Here is a 25,594-nt window from a genome sequence, read left to right as displayed (position 1 = left end):
TCTTTCTGGCTTCCACCTGGCCCCGTTGATCCCCATATAAAAACTTTCATTGATCTGGTTTTGAGCGATCTGGGACACATTGAACAATGCAAACACACGCCTCCAATTCAATCTTTCCCAAGAACAACATATGGCTTTGATGGAATTAAAAAAATCTACCTCACTAGTTATTAAAACAGGCAGATAAAGGTGGGCCCACCGTGTAGTCATGGGCAAATCCTTTTACATTGCTGCGGTCACAGAACACGTATCTGATGTGAATAACTATATAGTGCTACCCCAAAATCCTGGCCCGTCTCTGCTATAAACGGATTGAGGACATCATTGAAGATGGTTTTTGCAACAGGTTTCATTTCGAAGAAAGAATTTTCCTTCTTAATCAAGAAGGATTACAGGTCCCCTATTATTTACATGTTGCCTAAGATCCATAAGCACCCTACTAATCCGCCGTGCAGACCTATCGTTAACACGATAGGGTCCCTTTTGGAACCCTTGTCCATTCTTGTTGACAAATTTTCTTCAACCGTAATTCCACAGATGGCTTCTTTTGTGAAAGACACTAAAACCATGTTGTCCCGTTTGGATTTCTATACACATATCCTCCACATGTATTATGGTGACGCTCGACATTAAGCCTTGTATACTAGTATACCCCAGGATGCGGCCCTCGCGATCCTTGAACAAGCTTTGGATACTCGCCCCTCGTCCCCATCGAGTCCCGACAGTGTTTTTGGTCACACTGGCTAAGTTTGCCCTTTGTGACAATTATTTTTTGTTTAATGATCAGTTCTACAATCAAGTGCATGGAACAGCAATGGGGGCCACCATGGCCCCCAGTCTTGCGAATTTGTACATGGCAAATTTCGAAGAACAATTTTTATATCCTGCCTCCGATTTTTACCTAATTTCACATTGGACCCGGTACATCGATGACATATTCTTTTTATGGCATGGTGATGTCCCGCTGCTAAATGATTTTCTACAGTGGTTAAATACTTTGGATCTTAATCTCACCTTTTCAATGCAATATCACCCTTCTCAAATTCCATTTTTGGACATTTTCATTATATAAGTTGAGGATCATTTTGCTACTACTCTGTATAAAAACCTATGGATAGAAATACGCTCCTTCATTTTTAGAGCTTTCATGCGTATAGTTTAAAGAAGAGCCTTCCAATTGGTCAGTTCTTACGCCTCCGCCGCCTATGCTCTGAAAAAGCTGAGTTTATTACTCAGGCTCAAAGTCTAGCATCTAGATTACTTCTCGAGGCTATCTCCCTGCAGTTATTAAGAAGAGCGTTAAAAAGAGAGTCCAATGCACAGCGTGAATGGCTTGCTTCTGGAGTCCACAGAGGAACGGCTGGATCCTCCGCTTGTATGTACTATTCTGGTTTTCTACCAAATCTCAGGACATTGTCAATATCATATGGAAACTACTGGAATATTCTACAGATCCATGATGTTTTCCATGATGCCCCACTGATTTGCCTACAATTAAAGGCAGAAGAAACTTACGGGACTCACTTACAACAAAACTTGGATTCACACTGATAAGACCATACAATCTGAAAGAACAGTTTGGACATTTGGCCATGTGGTAAATGTACCATGTGTTCTCAATCTCTCGATGGATTGTCATGACTGATAATGCTGGTTTGATCCATATGGCCCGTTTTCATTCCAATTGCTTTACCTCCCACGTCATATACATCATTGTTTGCCCAGCACTAAACTTTACGTGGATAGGACGAAGCGTTAGCATCAGAACAAGGTTGATTGAACACCGTAGTTGTCTCAACACGGGCAAATTAATGCCCCTATTGTCCAACATTGTCTTGATAAGCAAACATCGGTTTGTGGATCTGAGGTGGTGGCGGGTCATTGATCGTATATATCTAACGAAAAAGAGGGGGTGATCCACAGAAACTCCTTAACTTCCCGGGAACAACGCTGGATTTTCCAGCTAAACAGTATACATCCAGATGGGCTTAATGCAGCTATAGAATGGTATTCATTGTTATGAATTTCCTAGCAACGGTTTGCGTCACTTCCTGGGCGGTATACCGCCGCTGATTGGTGAATGTTCCCTTGAAAAATAGCGCGAAAGCGGCCCCCTCCCCTAGAGGAGAGAACATTACTGCTTCAATATGCTGCTATCGCACTTTCACGTTGGTATTCCTGTTGTGTACAAGTCTATATACGTAAAGATTAGAAATTGTGTTTTACTAAGGGATGCTGTTTAATCTGCAGATATCACTGGCCCTTGATGAAGGCTTTTGAAGCCGAAAACGCGGGTCCGTGTCAGCTTGGCGCTGGGTACGACCTCACGACCATGTCTCAGCTGTTTCTTCTATCACACTAAGCAAAGTGCAATTTTGCAAAACTTTGCAAATCCTAATATGGGCCATATTATTTCTCACTTCAGCAAAAAGAAAATCTTTTTAAAAAGTTGAACCTGACACCATCAGACCTATGATTTACTGCTGGTATACTTCGTGCTAACTAGCATTATAAATGTATGCCTTGTATGAGGTCTTCTGCTAAGACAATTTCAATACTATGTTGTGTATTTACACTGTTAAAATTGATTAATGTTTTGGGATCATAGCATTTTGACTTTAGATCTAGTTATTTTGGCGAACATAAAATATACAGAATTTTGTAGAATGCTAATTTTTGTGTGCGGTATTTATTCAGTTTTGCACAGAGTTCCCCCAGGAGTAGTTTGCATGTGGAGTGGCAGAAGGATGGAGAGAGAGATGGGGAGAGATGGATGGGGACAAAAGGGATATGGGAAGAGAGCAAAAGGACTAGGGATAGGGAGAGGGGTGGGATGCTGAAGGAGAAGGGAGATGTTGATAGAGGTGGGGGGTGTTTAAAGAGAAAGAGGAGGGGGTTGAATGAGAGGCAGGAGAGGAAAGAGGAGGTTTCTGGTGGTAAAGGAAAGGACATTTCTGCCTCCAAAAAACAACAAAAGACTTCTGTGACCCCCACCTAATGCAGTACTATGTCTGAGTCCTGCTGAGAATTTGTTGATTACTATTTGTGGGGGGAGGGGGGGGAGGTGTATGGGTATGGATAGGGATATGGGATCGGGGAAGAGGAAACAGAAAAAATGAAATTGGGAGGTGGGAGGAAGGGTTAAAGGAGAAGGAGGGAAGCTGAAGGGAAAGGGAGACCAAGGAAGTAAAAGGGGCAATAGGGTAGGAGAAGGGTGGAGAGAGAGAGAGGCTTAGAGGAGAGGCTAAAGGGAGAAGAAGTGGCTGGGGAGGGAGGTGGGATGCAGGTGAGGAGAGTAGGGATGCCTTCTCCCACTCATCCCCATTCCTTCCCTCCCTTTCCGCAAACCCCTTTCCTCATTAATTCCTTCCCCAACACAAACCTCTCACCCTGGTTCACTACCTCCCCTCATAGTTCACTCCCCCTGAGCAATACCTGGTTCAATCCCTCCCTGCCCCCATCTGTATCACCTTGCTCCCCAGCTCTCTCATTTCAAACATGTGGGAGAAAGTCGGCCTTATAATTTTTCCCAACGTATCCTCCATGCTGCCTGGCTGGGGGTGGGGCCTAAGCATTGGGCTCTGAACCACGTGATTCAAAATGCCATGCAGGACCCAGCAGGGGATGAGAGAGGAGGATGGAAATGCTCACCACCTCCTGTTCCAAAGTGAGAGGATTAGATGCCCAAGTCTTTTTCAATCTTTATTGCAGTGGAGACGTATTTAAATGTTGCCCGACTCAGGCCGAGTTCACCGCCCGTGTGACAGCTGCCTCAGGGGCTTAAACTCTCATTGAAGCTTAGGACCATTAATACAGCATTGAGCTTAAAAACAATCTAATTTAAAACAATCCGTGTTGGGAGCAATTAGGATCATGCGTGGTGCGCACCTAAAATCTTCAAGAAAAAATATGGCTCGGTAGTACTCCAACCTTAACTGTGCCAATGCGACAAGGCGACAAGGCGACAAGGCGACAATGCGACAAGGCAATAGCTAAAGCCAGAAGAATGCTGGGCTGCATAGAGAGAGGAATATCGAGTAAGAAAAGGGAAGTGATTATTCCCTTGTACAGGTCCTTGGTGAGGCCTCACCTGGAGTACTGTGTTCAGTTCTGGAGACCGTACCTTCAAAAAGACAAGACAAGATGGAGGCCAGTACAGAGAAGGGCGACCAGGAAGGTGGAGGATCTTCATCGGATGACGTACGAGGAGAGATTGAAGAATCTAAATATGTACACCCTGGAGGAGGAAAGGAGGAGCAGAGGTGATATGATACAGACTTTCAGATACTTTGAAAGGTGTTAATGATCAAAGACAACGACAAACCTTTTCCTAAGGAAAAAAATCAGCAGAACCAGGGGTCACGATTTGAAGCTCCAGGGAGGAAGATTCAGAACCAATGTCAGGAAGTATTTCTTCACGGAGAGGGTGGTGGATGCCTGGAATGCCCTTCCGGAGGATGTGGTGAAGACCAGAACTGTGAAGGACTTCAAAGGGGCGTGGGAATAAACACTGTGGATCCATAAAGTCAAGAGGCTGCCAATGAAGAGTGGGTGACTCGCCCGAATGATGGCTACTGCCTGGAGTCAATACCCTATTAAATAAACATACCCAGGCTTGACTCCAACATCGCTCTAAGCTTCAACAGCAAGAGGAAATGTGGAAAAAAGGATTCACACTCACAAAGAGGGGAGTAGCTGGCTTGTTACGGCGGGTTAACTACCCCAAATCAAATCAAGCCTGATACTTCACTTTCAATGCAATATACAGCATAGTTCTCTGATTCAACGGCAGGGGAGAAGAAAAGAGGGTTCACCACTCCACAAAGCGGGGAGTAAGCTGGCTGTACGGCGGTTACTACCCCAAACCAGAATGGGCCTGATACTTCACCTTTCGATGCACATCCAGCATGGCTCTCTTGCTTCAACGGCATGGGAGAAGACTTATACGTCACGCATAATCCAGCATAGCTCCCTGCTTCAACGGCAGGGGAGAAGAAAACAACCAATAAGGGCTAATAACATAGTCTGGGTAAAACAAATAAGCATGGGTGCAGCTTGCTTTATTGCGGCGGCTACTACCCCAAACTAATCAAGCTAGATATTTCACGTTGGATGCAGCTCCATCACTGCTCTCTACATTAAAGGTGGGGATGGAAGGGAAATAGAACCAAGAGCTAAGAGAAACAGATAACGTATGAGAGAAAATATGTGTGAAGCTTGCTGGGCAGACTAGATGGGCCATTTGGTCTTCTTCTGCCGTCATTTCTATGTTTCTATGTTTCTATATGTTTCTATGTGCCTGGGGACCTCACTGTGCCAGACACAGTTAAGGTTGGAGTACTACCGAGCCATCACCGAAGTGATTTTCCTCAACGAATGGCGATATATAAAAATGTTAAATAAATAAAATAAATACATGTAATCTGGTGCCATGTCAGTTGCTTTACATAGGAAAACATTTGCAAAGTAAACATTCACATCCAGGAACATTTAAGCTGCACTCAAAAGAAAAAAAACAGTAGGCTCTGCTCGTGACTCATTGGTTTAGAAAAGGGCCACTAAATAGAGGATTTAAATTTCTCAGCTTTAACACAATGGTTCCAGCCCAGATGGGAAGGGAATTGTTTATAAGATGTTTCTTAACAAAGAGCAGGCTTACATTTTTAAATAGAACACACTCACCACCAATGGCCTCAATAAAGATGTTAGAATGGTCTATGTTTTCTAGAACTCCAGAAGGGCCGGTCGCTGGAGTGGAGTCTGAGGACACGAGCGGACTCCCCCTTGACCCCGGATGTGATGCTGAGCCCTGGCGAGCCGACCAAGCCCTGCACGCCCCGAGAAGCCCAGCCTGAATCTATGCTCGAGGAGGACTCCAGGAGTATTGCAATTTGCGCCAGAGGAATCTTTCTTCGGTGGACCTAGGGGTGGAAGGAAGAGGAGCGTGGCCACCCCTCAGAGTGGACGAGGCTGGTGCAGGTATCGGAGACGGGCACCCTGGAGGAGAGCAGAGGACCCGTACGCAGAAAGATCAGCTGAGAACCATCGAAACGGCAGCACATGCAGGAGAGGGGTGAGGTCAAGCAAAGAGATCCCTCAATGGAAATAAAAATTGGGAAACCCTGAGGATGTGACCCTTGGAAAAGTATGTGGTAGCCCTAAAGGCTATAGACACTGCTTTTGAAGTCGATAGCTCATTCCATGACTGAAATAAAAACGGCAAGCGCAAGGAAATACTACAAGATTGGGACTTTGGAAAATCAGATGCAAGATCAGGAGAAAATTTCAAAAAAAATGGAAGTCTATGCAACAGAACATAGTAAAATCAGAAAGTGCCATGGGGAGAAGATTGGAGAAAGTAGAAAACAGCTTGAGAATGTTAAATTTGAGAGTAATTAACTTCCCAGTGGTGAGATTAATTTCTCCTATAGATTTATTTAAAACCTATATGAAAGATATTCTAAAAATTCCTGAAACTGCATTCCCTGTATGCACTAGGGCATATTATCTGCCTCAAGGGACCTCTCAGGCAGTACAAGAAAATTTACCTGCCATGGATATTTCTGAAATATTGGAACTATCCTTTAGAGACTGAAGTCAAAGAAAGGAAAGTTTTATTAATTTCTTTTGCGTTCTTATCAGACCGTAATTTTGTTTTGAAAAAGTTCCTTAGGAATAGAACAGCTCTGTTTTACGATGCCAAATTGTGGATCTATCCCGATTTAGTTAAAATAACCCAGCAACGTAGGAAAGGAATTTCTCAATATGAAACAAAGGGTACTCAATTTAGGTGCCCGATACATATTAAATTTCCGTGTAAGTGCTGTATTAGTTACCAAGAAATAATTATGTTTTCTTGACCCTAGCCAGCTGAGGGATTTTTTAGTTGGTCACCCCATTGAAATACCTACAGTGTGATCGGCTATAATAAATGTAGTGCCTACCTACCTATTTACTTATAAAAGTATGTTTGTAAATGTTTGTTAATTCGTTCAATTTACTTCTTGCCTCAAATTCTATATTTAGAACTGCAACTGGAAGGCAAATTATTTTCCAGATATCAGAAGTTTCTTGTATTTTGGTTACTTTATTCCAGAATATGTACCGTATTTCATGTTAAGAAATGATTCATGATGTATAATTGTTGAAATTTGAAAACAGAAAAAAAAAAAAAAAGAATGGTCTATGTTTTATTAGAGGAGCTGCACATTGTAAACAGAGTTTTGACTACGTCTAGTTGATCTTTAATTGGGGCGACACATAAAGATGACATTAAACCCGCAATTTCCTTGAGGAGGGCACTATACTCTACTTTGCAGTAAGTCTGGGTTTCTTATTTAATGGTTAATATTGAGATAACAAGCTATTAGTCATTATTTATATGTTTCTTTTCAGAGATGTAGGGATAATTTCTTCACCTAAATTCTGTAAATGTAGGGAAAAACCTAAAAGGGTTATTTTTGGGTTTAGAGTTATAAGATTTCTAACAATACAGTAATCTTTGGTGGTGAACAAGAACAACTATAAAATCTATGTTTGGAGATATCACTATTCCGCGATTAAGAGAAATTTTAACTACAACAAGGTTTAACAATTCAGCAAAGAGATACATGTTTGATACTTTAAACCTCAGTAATAAATGGTAACCCAGTGGAAAGCACTGTGATGAGAGAATCACCTTGCTGGTGGTTGAAGAGAATCGGTAAGTACTACTTTTGGAAATTTTAGAACTTAACCGTTTTTGGGAGAATTAACTATTGGGGTGTATTCTTTATTGTATTTTCTGTATGTATTAAATAGCTAGTCAGAAGCAGGCAAAAGCCAGGGAGTTGTATGTTTTAAATAGCTAATGAGAAACAAGCAAAGCCAGGAGTTTATGTGCTGTTTTTCCTTCCCTCCCCACCCCTCGCCCAGTCCAACCCTAGTCCAGCCACCCCTAGCTCATACTTTGATTATAGGCAATTAAAAAAAAAAGTCAGCCTTTTAATTTAAACTTAGGATTGCCCTAGGCCTTCATAAGAATTTAATCATTCCAATTTTAGGCCACTACCAAGAAAATAGTGAATACACTAATACATTTAAAAGACTCTAACTGTACACATTCCAAATCCCATAACAATTTAAACTTAACTAGGAATGGAACAAAGTAAGATGAAGGAAGCAGTCCAGAAGCAGAGAGGGGGGGCCTTTCAGTATTTGCAGTCTTTTTACGAATGTCACATGTATGATTTTTTACCACCAGTGAGAGGTTGTATGTGTGCACCCGGTGCAAAGAGCTTCTGTCTCTTAGAGAACAAGTCCAACCTCTGGAGGCAAGAGAGGAAGACCTAGAGGAGCTGATGCAGACATAGAGGTAATAGATGAGACCTTCAGGGTCATAGTAGCCAAGTCCCATCTCCTTTCTGGCAGCCCTGAAGCTGCCTTGGAGGAGGAAGATCTCATGATTGGAAACATCAATTTGGTACAGCAGGAAATAATCCTGTAGCAAGGACTTGCTCTCCAGGTGGTGCACTGTCCTCTAACATTGAGGATGTGTCTCCCAGGCTACTTCCCAGGAGGGAAGGGTTAGGTCAGCTGTCATAGTTTGTGATTTCATTATTAGTAAAGTGGATAGCTGGGTGGCTGCTGGGAGTGAGGATCGTCTGGTAAACTTGCCTACTGAGTGCAAAGGTGATGGACCTCACACAGCACTTAGATAGGATTTTAAAAAGTGCTGGGAGGAGCTAGCTGCTGTGGTACATGTGGGCACTAATGCCATAGGAAATGTGGGAGGAAGATATTTTAAGCCAAATTTAGGATATTACATAGAAAGCTGAAATCCAGAACCTTCAGGGTAGCATTCCATGAAATGTTCCCTTGTCCATGTGCAGGTCCTCAGAGGCAGGCAGAGCTCTGGAGTCTCAACGGGTGGATGAGATGATGAGCAAGGAAGAGGGATTCAGTTTGTAAGGAACTGGGGAACCTTTTGGGGAAGAGGGATTCTTTTCTGAAAGGATGGGCTCCATCTTAACCAGGGTAGAACCAGGATGCTGGTGCTATAACCTGTAAAAAGGAGATAGAGCAGTTTTTAAAGAACATAGGAACTGCCATTACTGGGTCAGACCAAGGCCATCAAGCCCAGCATTCTGTCTCCAATCCAGTCCATAAGAACCTGTGGTAAGTTCCCAAAAATTAAGTCTATCCCATTTTACTGTTGATAGTAATAGCAGTGGCTATTTTCTAAGTCACTTAATTAATAGCAGGTAATGGACTTCTCCTCCAAGAACTTATCCAATCCTTTTTTAAACACAGCCTGCACTAACTGCACTAACCCATATCCCCTGGCAACAAATTCCAGAGTTTAATTGTGCGTTGAGTGAAAAAGAAACTTTCTCTGATTAGTTTTAAATGGTGCCACATGCTAACTTCATGGAGTGCCCCCCAGTCCTTCTATTATCCGAAAGAGTAAATAACCAATTCACATTTACCCGATCTAGCCCTCTCAAGATTTTAAACATCTCTATCATATCCCCCCTCAGCCATCTCTTCTCCAAGCTGAAAAGACCTAACTTCTTTAGTCTTTCCTCTTAGGGGAGATGTTCATCCCCATTATCATTTTGGGTGCCCTTCTCTGTACCTTCTCCATCACAACTATATCTTTTTTGAGATGCAGCAACCAGAATTTCACACAGCATTCAAGGTGCGGTCTCACCATGGAGCGATACAGAGGCATTATGACATTTTACATTTTATTCACCATGCCCTTTCTAATAATTCCCAATATTCTGTTTACCTTTTTTATCTGCCGCAGCACACAGAACCGACGATTTCAATGTGTTATCCACTATGACGTCTAGATCTCTTTCTTGGGTGGTAGCTCCTTAATATGGAACCTAACATTGTTTTAACTATAGCATGGGTCATTTTTGTCTATATGCATCACCTTGCACTTAACCACATTAAATTTATTCTGCCATTTGGATGCCCAATTTCCAGTCTCACAAGGGTATTCTGCAATTTATCACAATTTTCTTGTGATTTAACTACTCTGAATAATTTTGTATCATCTGTAAATTTGATTATCTCACTCGTCGTATTCTTTCCAGATCATTTATAAATATATTGAAAAAGTAAGGGTCCCAATACAGATCCCTGAGGCTCTCCACTGCCCACTCCCTTCCACTGAGAAAATTGTCCATTTAATCCTACTCTCTGTTTCCTGTCTTTTAGCCAGTTTGTAATCCACGAAAGGACATTGCCCACCTATCCCATAACATTTTACTTTTCTAGAAGCCCCTCATGGGGAAAATTGTCAAACGCCTTCTGAAATCCAAATACACTACATCTACCAGTTTCACCTTTATCCACGTTTATTAGCTCCTTTCAAAAAATGTGAAGCAGATTTGTGAGGCAAGACTTGCCTTGGGGAAAGCCATGCTGACTTGTTCCATTAAACCATGTCTTTCTATATGTTCTGTGATTTTGATATTTAGAACACTTTCCACTATTTTTCCTGGCACTGAAGTCTGGCTAACTGGTCTGTAGTTTCCCGGATTGTCCGTGAAGCCCTTTTTAAATATTGGGGTTACATTAGCCACCTCTGGTGTTACTCTGTTGTTATCTATAGCTCCCAGTTGAAACCCATGAAACACATGAAAAAGCATCCACAACCCATCCTGGACAATGATACCAAAAGTCATTGGTCGAAATCCTATCCTTGCTTACCAGCAACCCCCAATCTCAAACATATACTCACCAGCAACCACAAACTACACAATGCCACCTACTCTGTAACCAGACCCTGCTTTAAACCCAGATGCTGTTAGAAGGCAAGCCAGAACTTGTGCTATTCCGGATGGTCCCCGGCGCAGCAGTGGATGTTCTTTGGCAGCATCTTCCAGTGGCAGCATGGTGGGATGCGCCTTACCATCATGGCTCCTCCCCCTCAACGTGCTGAGCATCAGCACTGGAAGTTCCTACACTGAGAGCAGGACCTTAAAGAATAAAAGTGCAGCGTTTATAGCATTTGTTGCCTCAGCTACAGGTTTGCTTGTGCTGGTGCTGTTTCGTTTTGTTTTGCCTCTCTGTGCTTTGACCTTTGTTGGACCCTGGATTTTGCCTTGCCTGTTGCCTGCCTCAACCCCTGCCTGGACTTGGATTCTGGTTTATCTGCCAACTGCCTTGACCCCTGCTCAGAGTGAAATTTGGATTATCTGTTGCCAGCCTTGGTTTCCATTCAGACCAGATCAGTCGGTATCATCAACCCTAACTCCTTGTGGGATCTTTGTGAGGCCTGGGTACCACTCCGCAGTCCCCAGCCTGAGGTAAGACTGTTACTCTATTCCTTGGATCCACAAAACATAACAGTTAGCTGAGGCCATAGATTCAGTAGATGTAATAGCCTTACAACCGATTCCAGGTCTGGCCACCGGGGGTACAACAATAGGGAGTTTTGGATCAGGTGACAGTTCTGGAAAGACTAACAGCTTGGATGGATGCTCTTGCCATAGCCACTCCACCGCCACCCTTGAGTACCCCCCACCTAGTGCTGTTCTTCACCTGCCTCCTCCTTCTCATTTCAATGGAGATCCACAGCAATGCAGAGGATTCATTAATCAATGTAAAATGCATTTTTCACTCCAAGCTCCACTATTCCGTATGATAAACAAAGGTGACTTTTATTCTTTCATTACTGGAGGGTCCAGCCTTAGCATGAGCATCCTCACTGTGGGAGTGAGATGATCTGCAATTAGACAATTTAGATCAATTCCTTAAAGATTTTTGTCTAGTTTTCGATGAATCAGGATACTCGGCTTCCAGAGCTTCTGACCTCCTACAAATTTGACAAGGCTCTCGTTCAACAGGAGGAGTACATGATTCAATTTCAGACCTTGGCACTGAACTTTGCTGGGGAGAGGCCAATCTCACTGCAATCTTTTGCCAAGGGTTATCAGAGACTATTAAGGATGAACTGGCAGGATGAGATCCACTGTACTCCTTAGAAGAATTGATCCATTTGTCAATTTGTTTGGACCTTTCGCTTCCAGGAAAGGTCTTGAGAAAGAGCTGTTCCTCATCGGCTGTTACATTTAACGCCTTCCTTTCAACAACTGCTCCTCTCCTCCAAACCTCAGGAAGCATTAACAGTCACCGAGGACCCATGCAAATTGATCGGGTTAAGATTTCCTCCTAGGAGTGTCAACGATGAAGATATCATAATCTTTGTTTATATTGCGCAGGAGCTGGCCATTATTGTGTAGCCTGTCCCTTGAAACCAGGAATCTCTTGGACCCTAAGATTGGTGGGAGAGGCCTCCCTGGGTTGTGAGATCTCCTCTCCACAGATCTTGATTCCTGTAAGTCTGTCCACAGTTAAAAATGTCATCCATATGCAGGCCTTTCTGGACCCTGGAGCAGCCGGGAACTTCATTGATGAAAGCATGGTTCAACAATATCAGATTCCTATGGAACCACTTAAGTGGCTCTCTTACTATATCATCAGTCTCAGGAGAACCTCAGTCTGATAGATCTCTCGCAATACCAGACCATTAACTATGACTACTGGGTTATTGTACCAAGAAACATTTGTCTTTATGTGTTGTTTTCAATGATAAACCTGATAATATTGGAACTGTAATGGTAGAAATAACATCAACCTCCACATAGATTAGAGCTCACTACAACTGGCCAAATGGAATACAAAATGTCATAAGGGACTGCCTGATTCAGTAAAACCACCCCCTCTTAACATCCTCTGATCTGTGCCAACTCTTCCTGGGTTACCCAACCTATACACAGATTTTGCAATGCTTTTAGTAAACAACAAGCTGAAACCTTACCTCCACATCAAGATTCTGATTGTGCCATTGATTTATTCCCTGGGAAGATTCCTCCTCAGGGACGAGTTTATTTGCTTACAGAGCCAGAAACTGAGGCCATGAATCAATACAAAAGCAAAAAAACAGAGGGGACTACCTTACACCATGCAGTGCAAGTCTTTGCGAGATGTTTCATTGACTGACAAAGCTTTACTGCAACAACTAATGGTCAGATTTGATATTACTGATATATGTAGCTGTGAGTATACGGTTACAGCATTAAAGCCCCTGATGCAGCCTTTTTGGCGAAAACTCAGCTTGTATTTTGAGTCGGGCCATTCTAATAAAAGTCTTTCCACGGTTGTAAGGTAGTTCCCCTCTGTTTTTTTGCCTTGGCTACGTGGGACCACCTTCCGGTTTTGTTTCATTGGACCTTCCCATGAATCAATACATTCAGGAAAACCTGGCCCATGTATAATCAGGCCATCCTCCTCTCCAGCAGGAGCAGGGTTTCTATTTTGTTGGGAAAAAGGATGGCTCCTTACGACCGTGCATTGATTATCGAGGCCTGAATGCCATTACCTGGAAAATCAATATCCTTTACCTCTTATTACTGAACATTTAGACCGACTTAGAGGAGCATAGATATTTACTAAACTGGATCTTTGAGGAGCTTTCAATCCCGTTTGAATTTGGGAGGGGACGGATGGAAAACGGCTTTTAACTGTCATGATGGCCATTACGAGTATTTAGTTATACCCCTTTAGCCTGTGTAATGTTCCAGCAGTATTTCAAGCCCATGGTAAAATGATATATTCTGAGATCCCTTATACTCACATGTTCTTGTTACCTAGAAGAATTCTCATTTTTTCTAAGATGGTGAGCCAACATTAAGTCCATGTATGACAAGTTCTTCAGTGTATGAGAGAAAATAAGCTATATGCTAAATTAGAAAATGCACCTTTCACCAAGAAGAAATACCCTTCTTAGGGTAATCTAATTTCATGGACAGGTCTGAGAATGGACCCAGAGAAACTTAAGGTGATTCTGGATGACCTCAACCTGTGGGTCTCAAGGCTCTACAGTGTTTCTTAGGTTTCTCAAACTATTATCAACAGTTTATTTGAATTATTCAAACTAGTAGCATCACTTACGGCCCTGACCAAAAAGGGGACCGATGTATTGGATTTCAGAGACTGTTCAAGCCTTTCAAACACTTAAAGAGGAATTTGTCAAAGATCCCTGCTTACAACATCCAGACCCAATGAGACCCTTCATTCTGGAAGTGGATGCCTAGCATAGATTTACATGCAGCCATATATGAATGTATATGCTGTAGCGCATAGTTATTTGAAGTAGTATCCTCTATGTATCTAAATGTTTCCCACAAAACCTCCACTTTTGCAGGTGTAGATCTTTGTGGGTAGTTTTCCCAGTCTAAATTTAAAGTGAAAGTACAAGTGAAAGAAATGAGAATAAAGTCTACAGGTAAAATCAACCCTCAGGACATTTCCAGCTTTGAAGGTTTCCCTCTGTATAGGGTAAGTCAATAAGAATTCCTGTGAAGGATGTCTTTAGGCTTAATGTGCTGTATTCATCCTTAAGAAGAACAATGTTCTGTATGGGTGACCATTACAGTTGGAAATGAAGTGAAATGCTGAGAATCGTACCTGTGGGTAGTGATAGATCCTGAACACTTGGACAGCTGCATCGATACCTCGGAAGTGGAAGGCCTTCAATGACAGCAGTGAGCAGGCCTTTTCTCTACATTGGTAATTAGGGAAGCCATAGAACCCTCTCTGAAAACAGGTCATTAAAACTTTAGTGGATAGAAATGGGTTGTTGCAAATCCTGTACAGCTGAAGCCCAAGTGTGATGTTCGGTAAGAGCCTCAGGGTTCTTGTTGATATCCTTCACAGCAGAAACTAAGGCCAGGAAATTTAATATACATGTTGTCACGTCTGCCAATGTTTTAAATGTAAGTCAAGTTAGATCTAAGTAAGAAAACAGTAGGCATATAATCACTGAAGAATATGTATAGTGATTAGAGAGAGAGAGGAGAAAGAGAGAGAATTCTTGTGGCACTGGTTGGCCAGCATATTTTTTAAAGTGAAACAAAAAAGACTAAGTGATTATTACCCTTATTTTGCTGATTTTTCAAAGTTATTTATCTGCGAAAGCTTCAATGTTATGTATGTAACTGTGAATAGTGTATCCCACATCTTGGATGGCTACTACCCCTCGACTGGACCAAAAAGAGTTAAAGGCTGGATTTAAGAAACACCGAGTACTCACATATCTCTCGGTTCATGCACAAATGGGAAAGGTTAAAAAATAGAGGCAGATTATGGGCAGTTTCTGGGAGTTTTTTTATGGGTTCGGGGTAAAAAGGGAAGGAATATTAATTAGGGGAGTTAGGAAGTCCTGTCCTTTACATGAATGAACTGGGAATGGACCAGAGAAATTGTTAAAATGTGTTGGCGCGTGTATCTAATAAAATTCCCCACTTATGCGGGTTAGAGCCGTATGTTAAATAATGGTTGTGTCTCTGGGCGTGAGCCGACATACATGCATACATATGTGCTAGGGGTGTGCATTCGTTTTGAACTTAAATGTAAAACGCTACTTTTTTTTTTTTTAACTTAAAAAAGTGATGAGGCGAAAACGATCGGATTTCCAACTTATTCAACATAGCTATGTTGAATACGTTGGAAATCGCGATTGTTGATCCAAAATAAAAATTTAAAACCCCTCACCTTCCTTAATCCCCCCCCAAAGACTTACCAAAACTCCCTGGTGGTCCAGCGGGGTCAGCACGCCATTTCTGAATTCCTTTGCAAGGAGCACGTGACGTCGGCGCCACGTCGGAGTGACGCGGCGTCACGTGATTCCCCCCGGGTTCGCTCCGGGACCCTCGTTCGACCCAAAAGGAACTTTTGGCCAGCCTGGGGGGCCTCCCCCACAAGCTGGCCAAAAGTTCCTTTTGGGTTGAAAACTTTTGGGTCCCGGAGCGAACCCGGGGGGAATCACGTGACGCCGCGTCACTCCGACGTGGTGCCGACGTCACGTGCTCCTTGCAAAGGACTTCAGAAATGGCGTCCTGACCCCGCTGGACCACCAGGGAGTTTTGGTAAGTCTTGGGGGGGGGATTAAAGAGGGTGAGGGGTTTAAATTTTATTTGCACATATGGACATAGACTCAACTTATGGAATTCTCCCATATGTCCATATTGACCGCAAATGACCCCCCCTTTCGACTTATGGACTTATGACATAAACGTTTGGTCTGCACATCCCTAATATGTGCTCACGCTGTTGTTTCAAAGTTACCGTCTTAATTGCCTCTTCAGGACTGCAACCACTCCTGACTAAGTTTTTCACAGTCTTGTTTTCCCCAGGGTTGGGAATCTTTGTTGGTAGGGGGTAAAGACTTATCTTTCAGGGGCCGGAGTGACAGGAATGACTTTGGAGACTTTCCTTTCCCTGGGAGAGAGGTGCATGTTTCCTTCTCTGAGTGTGCTGTGAGTGCCAATAAATACACTGGAGCTACAGACTGGTTCTCCAAAAAGAAATTACTTTACTGGAGTAAAGTAGGTGAGATATGGCACAATTAAATCAGTCCTTAGCGCCACAGGAGCATTTTTAGTTACAGTCTGCTTCCTCTCTTTCTATGCATGGGTCTCTCAACCTCCAGATCTTGGCTAAGCGAGGATCCCAATTGGGCAGGGTATTCTTAGTTGGGCAAGAAAACCCCTTCCAAAACTGTAAAAAAGTGTAAAATAGTCTAATACACAGAGAGTCCAAAACCCTCTCTCTTCTCAGGGTTGAAGACTCCAGATGGGTGTCCTCAAAGGTCTCAAGTGGTTCTTATCCACAGTTTCTTCCTTGTTCTGTTTCTTTCACACTCACATCCCTGAAGGGAGGGATCCTGTCTGGAACATGCAGCTCTGGATGTTCCCCAAAGGGCAGAAAGAAAGGCAGCAAAATTCTTCCTCCCTGATCTTTATCCAAAAAGCTTTTTCTAAGAAAAAAGAGTTTGTCTCTTGCATCAGGTCACCGCCATACATCCTTTCTCATTGACGGTCTAGAAGTGCAGGATTTACTTAGCCTGGGCATCTGAGACATACAGTTTCCCCATGTCCTGGATCCAAGAGATACCTGGGGCCTCACAAGCATCCTACCACAAATATAGAAACTTAAGAAAATAATTAATCCAGCGAGATGCCCCAGCCAGCCAGTTAGTGGACTGATAGAAACCACCTCTTGAACATGCTTAGGATCCCCAGGCAGGGTAGGCCTGAAAATCAAAGCAAAAAAACTCTCCTCATTGCCACCTTACTCTCCAAAAACCTAAAACCACTATCAACAGTCTTTCAGAAGAGAGCTGCTTATAAAACCTATCCTGGGGGATGGCCTTACATATAAATGGTACCTTCCCTCACTCCTCTAACCTACTCTGTCTCTGCTAAAGAATTAAACCAGGGCCTTAATGGTAATGAGACTGAAGGGTTCATTACAATAGTAATATAGCCTCAGATTACATGGCACAGACATGTACAGGTAACCTGATTAAGCAGACACGTTCCTCAAACTACAAACATGCATTATGGGCCGTGAATTTGGAGGAGAGATGGGATTTATTTCTATAACTTTTAATTATCAAAATTTTGTGTGTACATCAAAAACTTTCTGAAGTGCGGGTGTGTGATGTCATGTATGCAAATAGTCACAGATCAAACGGATTTTCAAGTGTGCTTTGAAATTACTCTGTAACGTCTATATGTACAATATGAATGCAGATCTTACCACTATCTGGACTTCTTGACCATTCTGTCCCCTCAATGCAAAAACTTAGAAACTGAAGTAGTATCAAACACAATTATTGCTTTCCTAGGAACTGATTTCTTGATACTGTTTTTCTAAATGCTTATATGAAAATTTAAAAAAACCTCACTATATTCAACTTATAGGGAACTATATTTATAAGGGTGGCCCTTAGTGTAATTTTTTTTATTTATTTATTTATTTATTTAAGATTTTTTTATATACCAACATTCAAGACAGTAGTCCCATCATGCTGGTTCACAAGAAACAGAGGTGCAATAAACTTTTACAATTTGACAATGGTGCAGAAAAGCAGTTACATGTAACAGGGAATCAATAACTAGGAGTAAGAAGGAGTAAGAAGGAAAATGAAGATCAAATAATTATATATAATATTAATTATATAGATATAATTATATAGATATAATTATATAGATATAATTATAATTATAATAATTATAATTATATCTATAATATTATTATATAATAATTATATATATAATATATAATAACAATTATATGATTTTGTGAACTGAAATATTTTGTGAACTGAAGATATTTTTCACCTCCCAAGCCCCACACTTGTTCCAATCCATGTACAAAGTACTCTCTGTAAAATTTCAGCTCAATTAGATAATATTAAAATGGCTCCCAAAGGCCCTGAAGTTTCAGACTTTAACAAAACCGATATGTTCTTTTTTTTATTAAACTGGTTTTCTCTTCTTATCATACTTTTTTTGAAAGAAGAATAGAATATGATTGCAAGAGAATTTTAACTTTGTAATAAAAATGCTTCTGGAAGCTATAGAAGATTTTGAAAGGTTCTAGAACATTCTAGAAGGTTCTACAACCATCAGGACAGTTCTGAGGCCTATATAGATGGCGTCACTCAACAACTCTCAGAAGTTCAATTCAAGTCTTACAGCCAGTAAGGCTGTTTTCTAAGTTCAGACACAGATTTGAAGTTACAGTTCCATTTGTTAAGATTTGAGTAAGTTATCGTATTAGTGAGTTTGTGCTTTGTGAAGTGTAGTTCATTTGTGCAATATATTTATTTATTTATTTATTTATTTAAAAACTCTTCTATACCGTCGTTAAGTTGGAGAACCATCACAACGGTTTACATATAGGCACGATAATTATGAGTGGTATAGCTTACAACTTGAACATGTGCCATCATAGTACGGTAACAATAAAGTGCAATAAGCTATGAGTTTAAGTAAACTAATCAGTTTGGTATGACAATTTCTCAACGGTACAAAATTAACATTACTGTGGGTTTGTTCGGTGCGTCCATCTTAATCAATTGTTTTTTTCCTTCTCTTTGCCCTTCTCGAAAGCTTGTATATAGAGCCAGGTTTTCAGGTTAGATTTAAAGATTTTCAGGCATGGTGTTCCATAGTACAGGGCATCATCATCAAAGTCCACTTCAAGACTTTCTCACTGCTTACGAAAAGATTATGAATGTAGTCTCATCAGAAACATAACAACACCAAATTGTAGGAATGAAAATACCTTCAAAATGGCAAGTACTCAGTGTCCTTTCTTCAATTAATATGTTGTTAAATTATCAATCAAAGTGCGACCTTAGTTGTAAAAGTAGTTCTTGTTTTTTGGGAAAAGGGATGAATTCCCCCCAAACGAACTGATCATTGCATTGAAAAAGTTATATCACTATATAAAGAATGGCAAGATTTACAGAAGTGGTTAGATAGAGACTCAGATGTGGAAGCAAAAAAAACCAAATACAATTCCTGGATAAATTAGATTTATTTGATGTTGCACAAGATAATGCATTAAAAATGAGGAGGATAAGCAGTCTTTATTATTGTAATGCAAATAAGGACAACCAGATTCCATGGCTGGCATTGATCATAAATTTAAAGCCAGTGAAGAAAAAAAAACAGGAATGCAAAGAAAAGGAAACAGAAAGAAAGAGAACTTATGAGGAAAAGGAACAAAATGTCATGGTTCAGCTACCATCATTGTCAAGCAGTGATAGTGATGAAGAAGACAGCCAACATTCTAATGATCCTGCTCAAGATACACAACCAGACTCAAGTGATACCATGACAGTGAGCAAACCAAGTGCTTCGGGTATGAGAGGTACACTAGATTTTTTCACTCCACATCTGTCTGAAGCATTAGACAGATGCAAAATCTCTGACTGAAATGCAGTTCATCTTCCAATGGCTGCAGCAGAGGCTTTCAAATGTAACACTAAAATGTAATTATTAATCGTACTTCATTTCAACATTGATGGAAAGAATTCAGGGAACAGAGAGAAGCAGAAATTAAAGGAAAACATAATCTAGCAGATTGCAATGCTTTGGTGTTACACTGGCATAGCAAGCTGCTTCCAGCTTTATCTGGCATGGAAAAAGTTGATAGATTAGCCATAATTGTTACTTTTCATGGCAAAGAACAATTATTAGCTATACCTGAATTTCCAGCATCTACAGGAGAAGTTCAGGCTGTAGCCATTTACCAAGCAGTGGAAAAATAGGAATAGAAGGAAAAATAGATTTTAAAAGGTTGCGCGCAGGAGTACATGTGTGCGCCTTGCACGCGCCGAGCCATGCTGCCTTCCCCCATTCTCTCTCAGGCTGCTCCGAAATCAGAGCGACCTATGAGGGAACTTCCCTTCCCCCTAGCCTGTCCTTCCCACTCCTTCCCCTAACCTTTCCCCCCCCCCCAGCCCTACTCTAAACCCCCTCAAAAAATGTGTTTTACCTTTTGCGCCTGCCTCCAGGCAGGCTCAAGTTGCACGCGCAGGCTGAATGCCGGGGCGCAATCCCCAGCACAGGGCCAATATGGCTGTTGTGCCGGGAGCCTGACCCCGCCCCTGCTCCACCCCCAGACCGCCCCAGACTGCCCATGTCCCGTCCCCTCCCCGCTCCTTTTTGCAAGCCCCGGGACTTACACGCATCCCGGGGCTTTACGCGCTTCATCGGGTCTTTTTAAAATAGTTCTGGCTCGCACAAGGCCAGTTACGCGCATAACCCTTTGAAAATCTGGGCCACAGAGAACAAATTTTGATCTTTATTACAAAAAAATATATATAGAAGCACACTTAAAACTGAATACGTATTTGCAAAAATGTTTTTTGGGGATTTTACAAATATTTCCAATTACAAATATACTTACATCATTTTATAGAATGTGCACGCACATTAGGGATGTGAATCGTTTTTGACGATTTAAAACAATCGTCAGATATATTTTAAATCGTCAAAAATCGTTAGAGTCGCGATACAATAACAATTCCCCGATTTATCGTCAAAAAATCGTAAATCGGGGGAGGGGGAGGGCGGGAAAACCGGCACACCAAAACAACCCTAAAACCCACCCGACCCTTTAAAACAAATCCCCCACCCTCCCGAACCCCCCCAAAATGTTTTAAATTACCTGGGGTCCAGTGGGGGGCTCCTGGCGCGATCTCCCGCTCTCAGGCCATGGCTGCGTTAATAGAAATGGCGCCGGTGGCCCTTTGCCCTTACCATATGACAGGGCAAAGGTAGCGCCGGCGCAATTTTGGTTCCTGTCACCTGACGTCATGAGTACAGGAGATCGCGCCCGGACCCCCGCTGGACCCCCATATGGGTAAAGATCAAATTTTGATAAGATCAAAATTTGTTCTCTATGGCCCAGATTTTCAAAGGGTTATGCGCATAACTGGCCTTGTGCAAGCCAGAACTATTTTAAAAAGACCTGATGAAGCGCGTAAAGCCCCGGGATGCGTGTAAGTCCCGGGGCTTGCAAAAAGGAGCGGGGAGGGGACGGGACATGGGCAGTCTGGGGCGGTCTGGGGGTGGACCAGGGGCGGGGTCAGGCTCCCAGCACAACAGCCATATTGGCCCTGTGCTGGGGATTGTGCCCCGGGTCGTATGACATAGTGAGGGCAAAGGTAGCGCCGGCGCATTTTGAATATAGGCAATACGGCCCGAGTGCAGGAGGTCGCTCCCGGACCCCCGCTGGACTTTTGGCAAGTCTTGTGGGGGTCAGGAGCCCCCCTAAGCTGGCCAAAAGTCCCTGGGGGTCCAGCGGGGGTCCGGGAGCGATCTCCTGCACTCGTGATGTCGGGTGACAGGAACCAAAATGGCTCCAGCGCTACCTTTGCCCTGTCATATGGTAAGGGCAAAGGGCCACTGGCGCCATTTCTATTAACGCAGCCATGGCCCGAGGGCGGGAGATCGCGCCGGGACCCCCCACTGGACCCCAGGTAATTTAAAACATTTGGGGGGGGGGTTCAGGAGGGTGGGGGATTTGTTTTAAAGGGTTGGGGTGGGTTTTAAGGTTGTTTTGGTGTGCCGGTTTTCCCGCCGATTTACGATTTGACGATTTTTTAACAAAAAAAAACCATGACAATCAGATTTCCCTCCCCCCAGCCAAAATCGATCGTTAAGACGATCGATCACACAATTCACATCCCTAACGCACACCACACTCCTACTATAACAACATAAGAGCAAATGCATGTGTACTATTTGTTATAATCTGGTATGTTTAGACCCTGGATCGGGGTGAGAGCTGACTCCACCCACAGGGAGGAGCCCTGTGTGGACTCACCATGATAGGCGGGCCTTAGCTGAGACAGACACAATAAAGAGACTTTATTGTACTAGAATGTAGAAATACCCACCAAATGGGAAGAGAGAGACACAGTCCAGAGGAATGGGTAGCTCAATGATGGTATTCCCAGTAGTGTTCTGCGGAATGGGGTACTCTGGGGAATCCCTCCTTTGATGAAACTTCTCTGTATTGATCCGGTAGTGGCCCGCAGCGCGGGGTATGCCGAGAATCACAGAAGAATGTTGAGAGTAGGGCAGGAGGTCAGTAGAGCTGAATAGCAGATGGTACTCACTCTAAAGTGTGCAAGAAAGGTTGCTAAGGTGAACACGGTAGTGGCTCGAAGCACGGGGTACGCTGGAGATTCCGTCAGCTGAAGGTAGCGAAGTCACAAGGCTGAACCAGATAAAGCCCAGAGTGAATGATGAGAGACTCCAGGCAGGAAGGCCCTCCGAGGAGCGGATAGCCAGAACGTGACAAGGCCCCCAAGGAGCGGGTACCTAAAGCGATCGAGTCTCTGGATCAGGAACGAGTTCAGCGTTGTGAAGTAGAGGTCTCCAAAGGAGTGGAATTCAGCAGGAAGTCCTTGCTAAGTCTTAGGTAGCTCGGACCGGCTGGTTCAAATACACGCAGACAGATGATGTCATGTGGAGGGGACGCCCCCAAGGTTCCCACCATGACGTGTATAAGATGGAGCCTGGTGCACGCTCACATGCCTTAGGTAATCCCCGAATCAAGATGGCGGACAGGATAGCCCATGCCGTCCCAGGAACGCTGAGGAGAGCAGCATGCAGAGGCAGAGGTCGCCAATTGTCTGAGAATTACTGGTATAGGAAAAAAGAAGGTGAGCAACAGAGGTCACAGCCATCTGTGACCGACGGGCGCAACACTATTTAACAGCTCAACTAACACAGTATGTGAAAGGTTGAGTCAAACTTCTTTACAAGAATCATTCATTTTGAAATCACAGAAGAAATGTAAAAATTCAAACTTGAATGTTGTGATTTGTGGGTATGTGGACCCTTGGCCTGAGGTATGAGTTGTTACCACAGGCCCACAAAATCAGGAGGTGAGGTCAGATATGGCAGGGAGCTCTGAGTGAATCTGTGGAGAGGTCCCGAGGAATCAGGAGGAATTCCCCAGTAGACAGGCAGGCTGGAGATGATACCTGGATTGAGACCCCGAGGGGGAAGGCACTGGGCAGGTTGCAGGGTGGAAAGGCTTGAGACTGGCATGCAGGAGGTATACCGAGAGACACCCCTAAGGGCGGAGCTGCGGAGCGAGGGAGGTGCAGCTGCAGTGATGTAGGCCAACCTGCGGAGCTGGGAAAACCGAGACAGGTCTCTGATGATGGCATATATAGAACCCCGAGGAACGGGGAGCACAGACAGTCTCTGTATGATAGTGAAGCACAGCCCCGAGGAGCAGGGAAGAGTTGGTAGTCTAGTAATACGTAAGCGTGACCCTGAAGAGCGGGGAAGTGCAGGCAGTCACAGTGAAGCACGAGGACATGACCCCAAGGAGCAGGGAAGCCCTAGAGTAAACTCCCGAGTGGTAAAGGTGTTCCAGGGGGCAGCCCCGAGGAGCGGGGAGCCTTGCAGAGTCGGATTTTGGGAAGCTCAGGGCCAGCTCGAGGAGCGGGGTAGGCCAGGAGACAAGGTCCCCATAAATAGTGCCCACTGACCCTCGAGGAATTGGTACCAGACAGAGTCCAAAGTCCAACAGAATCCAAGCGTAGGCACAGGAACACGGAGCAGGAGCTAGTAGAGATGTACGGAACATGTTGCCAAGTCGGCTAGCTGAGGGCGAAGGTGGAGCTTAATTACCTTGATCCAATGACATCATCAAGGCAGGACGCCCCTGAGGTTCCCACTGAAGAGGGTTCCTGCTGAAGAGGGTTCAAAGGAGGGCCTGGTGGCATGCATGCACGCCTAGGAAGGCCCGGAGACGACATGGGTGGCCGCAGCGTCTGGGCCGCCACGAGGAGCCATGGGGAACGGGGGGGGGGGAGAGATTGGCCTGTGCCGCGAGCAGACCCGGGGAGGGCTGGAGAACAGTGCAGGATGTAAGTAAGTGCGGTCGCAGCCGTCTGCGATCAACAGGCATAACATTGAAGAATCCCAATAAGGATCCTCATTTCACCTATTGGCTTCTTCAATAGTAATTTGAACATTGAGCAACATAAGACAAATATGTGAAATTGAAGCTACTGCTATCTAACTTGAAAAGAGTCACGTTATATGGAGCAACTGATGAAATACATAGTAAAAAGTCTGTTTTCAAACCTATGCAATGTGAGTGCTACCAATAAAGAAATCTCCTCTACCAGTAGCAACTCAATTATATGTAGTGTGCATATTATCCTCCAACCCAAGGTATACACATCTGAATGCTTAGATGAAAGCTATTGTGCTTAACACAGCATGAAATCTCCAGGCTTATATATATATAATAACATAATATGATAATAATAATAATATAATAAAATATTACTATGTATTCATTATTTATTTATATTTATATCTTACTCTGAAACTCCCAGAGCCAAGCACTACATTCTTGAATGGTACAATATTTAGGAGCAAGTAGAGAAATCAGATATTAGTTATAAATTGATCCCTGGTTCTTTCTTTTTTTCAGTCTCAGACATATGCTTATTGAAAATATCAAGGCACACAGCTCCTGGACCATCATACATCACTTCTAATTGCACACATGAATTGTAAGGTTGGAGTACTTACTAAATATTTTAACATGTGCATCTGTTATTGCAAAGGGAGAGGATCTCTCACTCTGGGATTTCCCTTTGAAGGGATTTTGAATCTGAAATCAGTAGATCATGTTTTTGATTGTCTCTATGATAACTGGGATGCAATAGCCTAAGCAATGATGTACATTTCTATTCCTAGACTAATCCATCAGCTCTAATCTTTTTTCTTTTGTTTGTTTGTTTTTGTGATTTCAACTCACTTTTTGCAAAGAATAATAAAGAATTTTACGGATTTGTAAAATTGGTCATTAGCATTGATATTGAATGCTAAAACACGTCTTTGGATTTAAATGCTACAAAAAAAGAGATAGTATATACTTGTATTAACTCCTCCAAATAAAGGAATCTGTTGCTACTATAGAGACAATCCTATAGAGATAGGCAGGTATTTGAGTGTGCAAAATGTAGCATAAGAACATAAGAAAATGCCATACTGGGTCAGACCAAGGGTCCATCAAGCCCAGCATCCTGTTTCCAACAGTGGCCAATCCAGGCCCCAAGAACCTGGCAAGTACCCAAAAACTAAGTCTATTCCATGTTACCATTGCAAATGGCAGTGGCTATTCTCCAAGTGAACTCAATAGCAGGTAATGGACTTCTCCTCCAAGAACTTATCCAATCCTTTTTTAAACACAG

This window comes from Rhinatrema bivittatum, chromosome 16 (genome assembly GCF_901001135.1).
Source record: "Rhinatrema bivittatum chromosome 16, aRhiBiv1.1, whole genome shotgun sequence".
In the NCBI taxonomy this organism is placed as follows: domain Eukaryota; kingdom Metazoa; phylum Chordata; class Amphibia; order Gymnophiona; family Rhinatrematidae; genus Rhinatrema; species Rhinatrema bivittatum.
The sequence above is the reverse complement of the archived record's forward strand: the minus strand, read 5'-3'. Positions refer to the sequence as shown.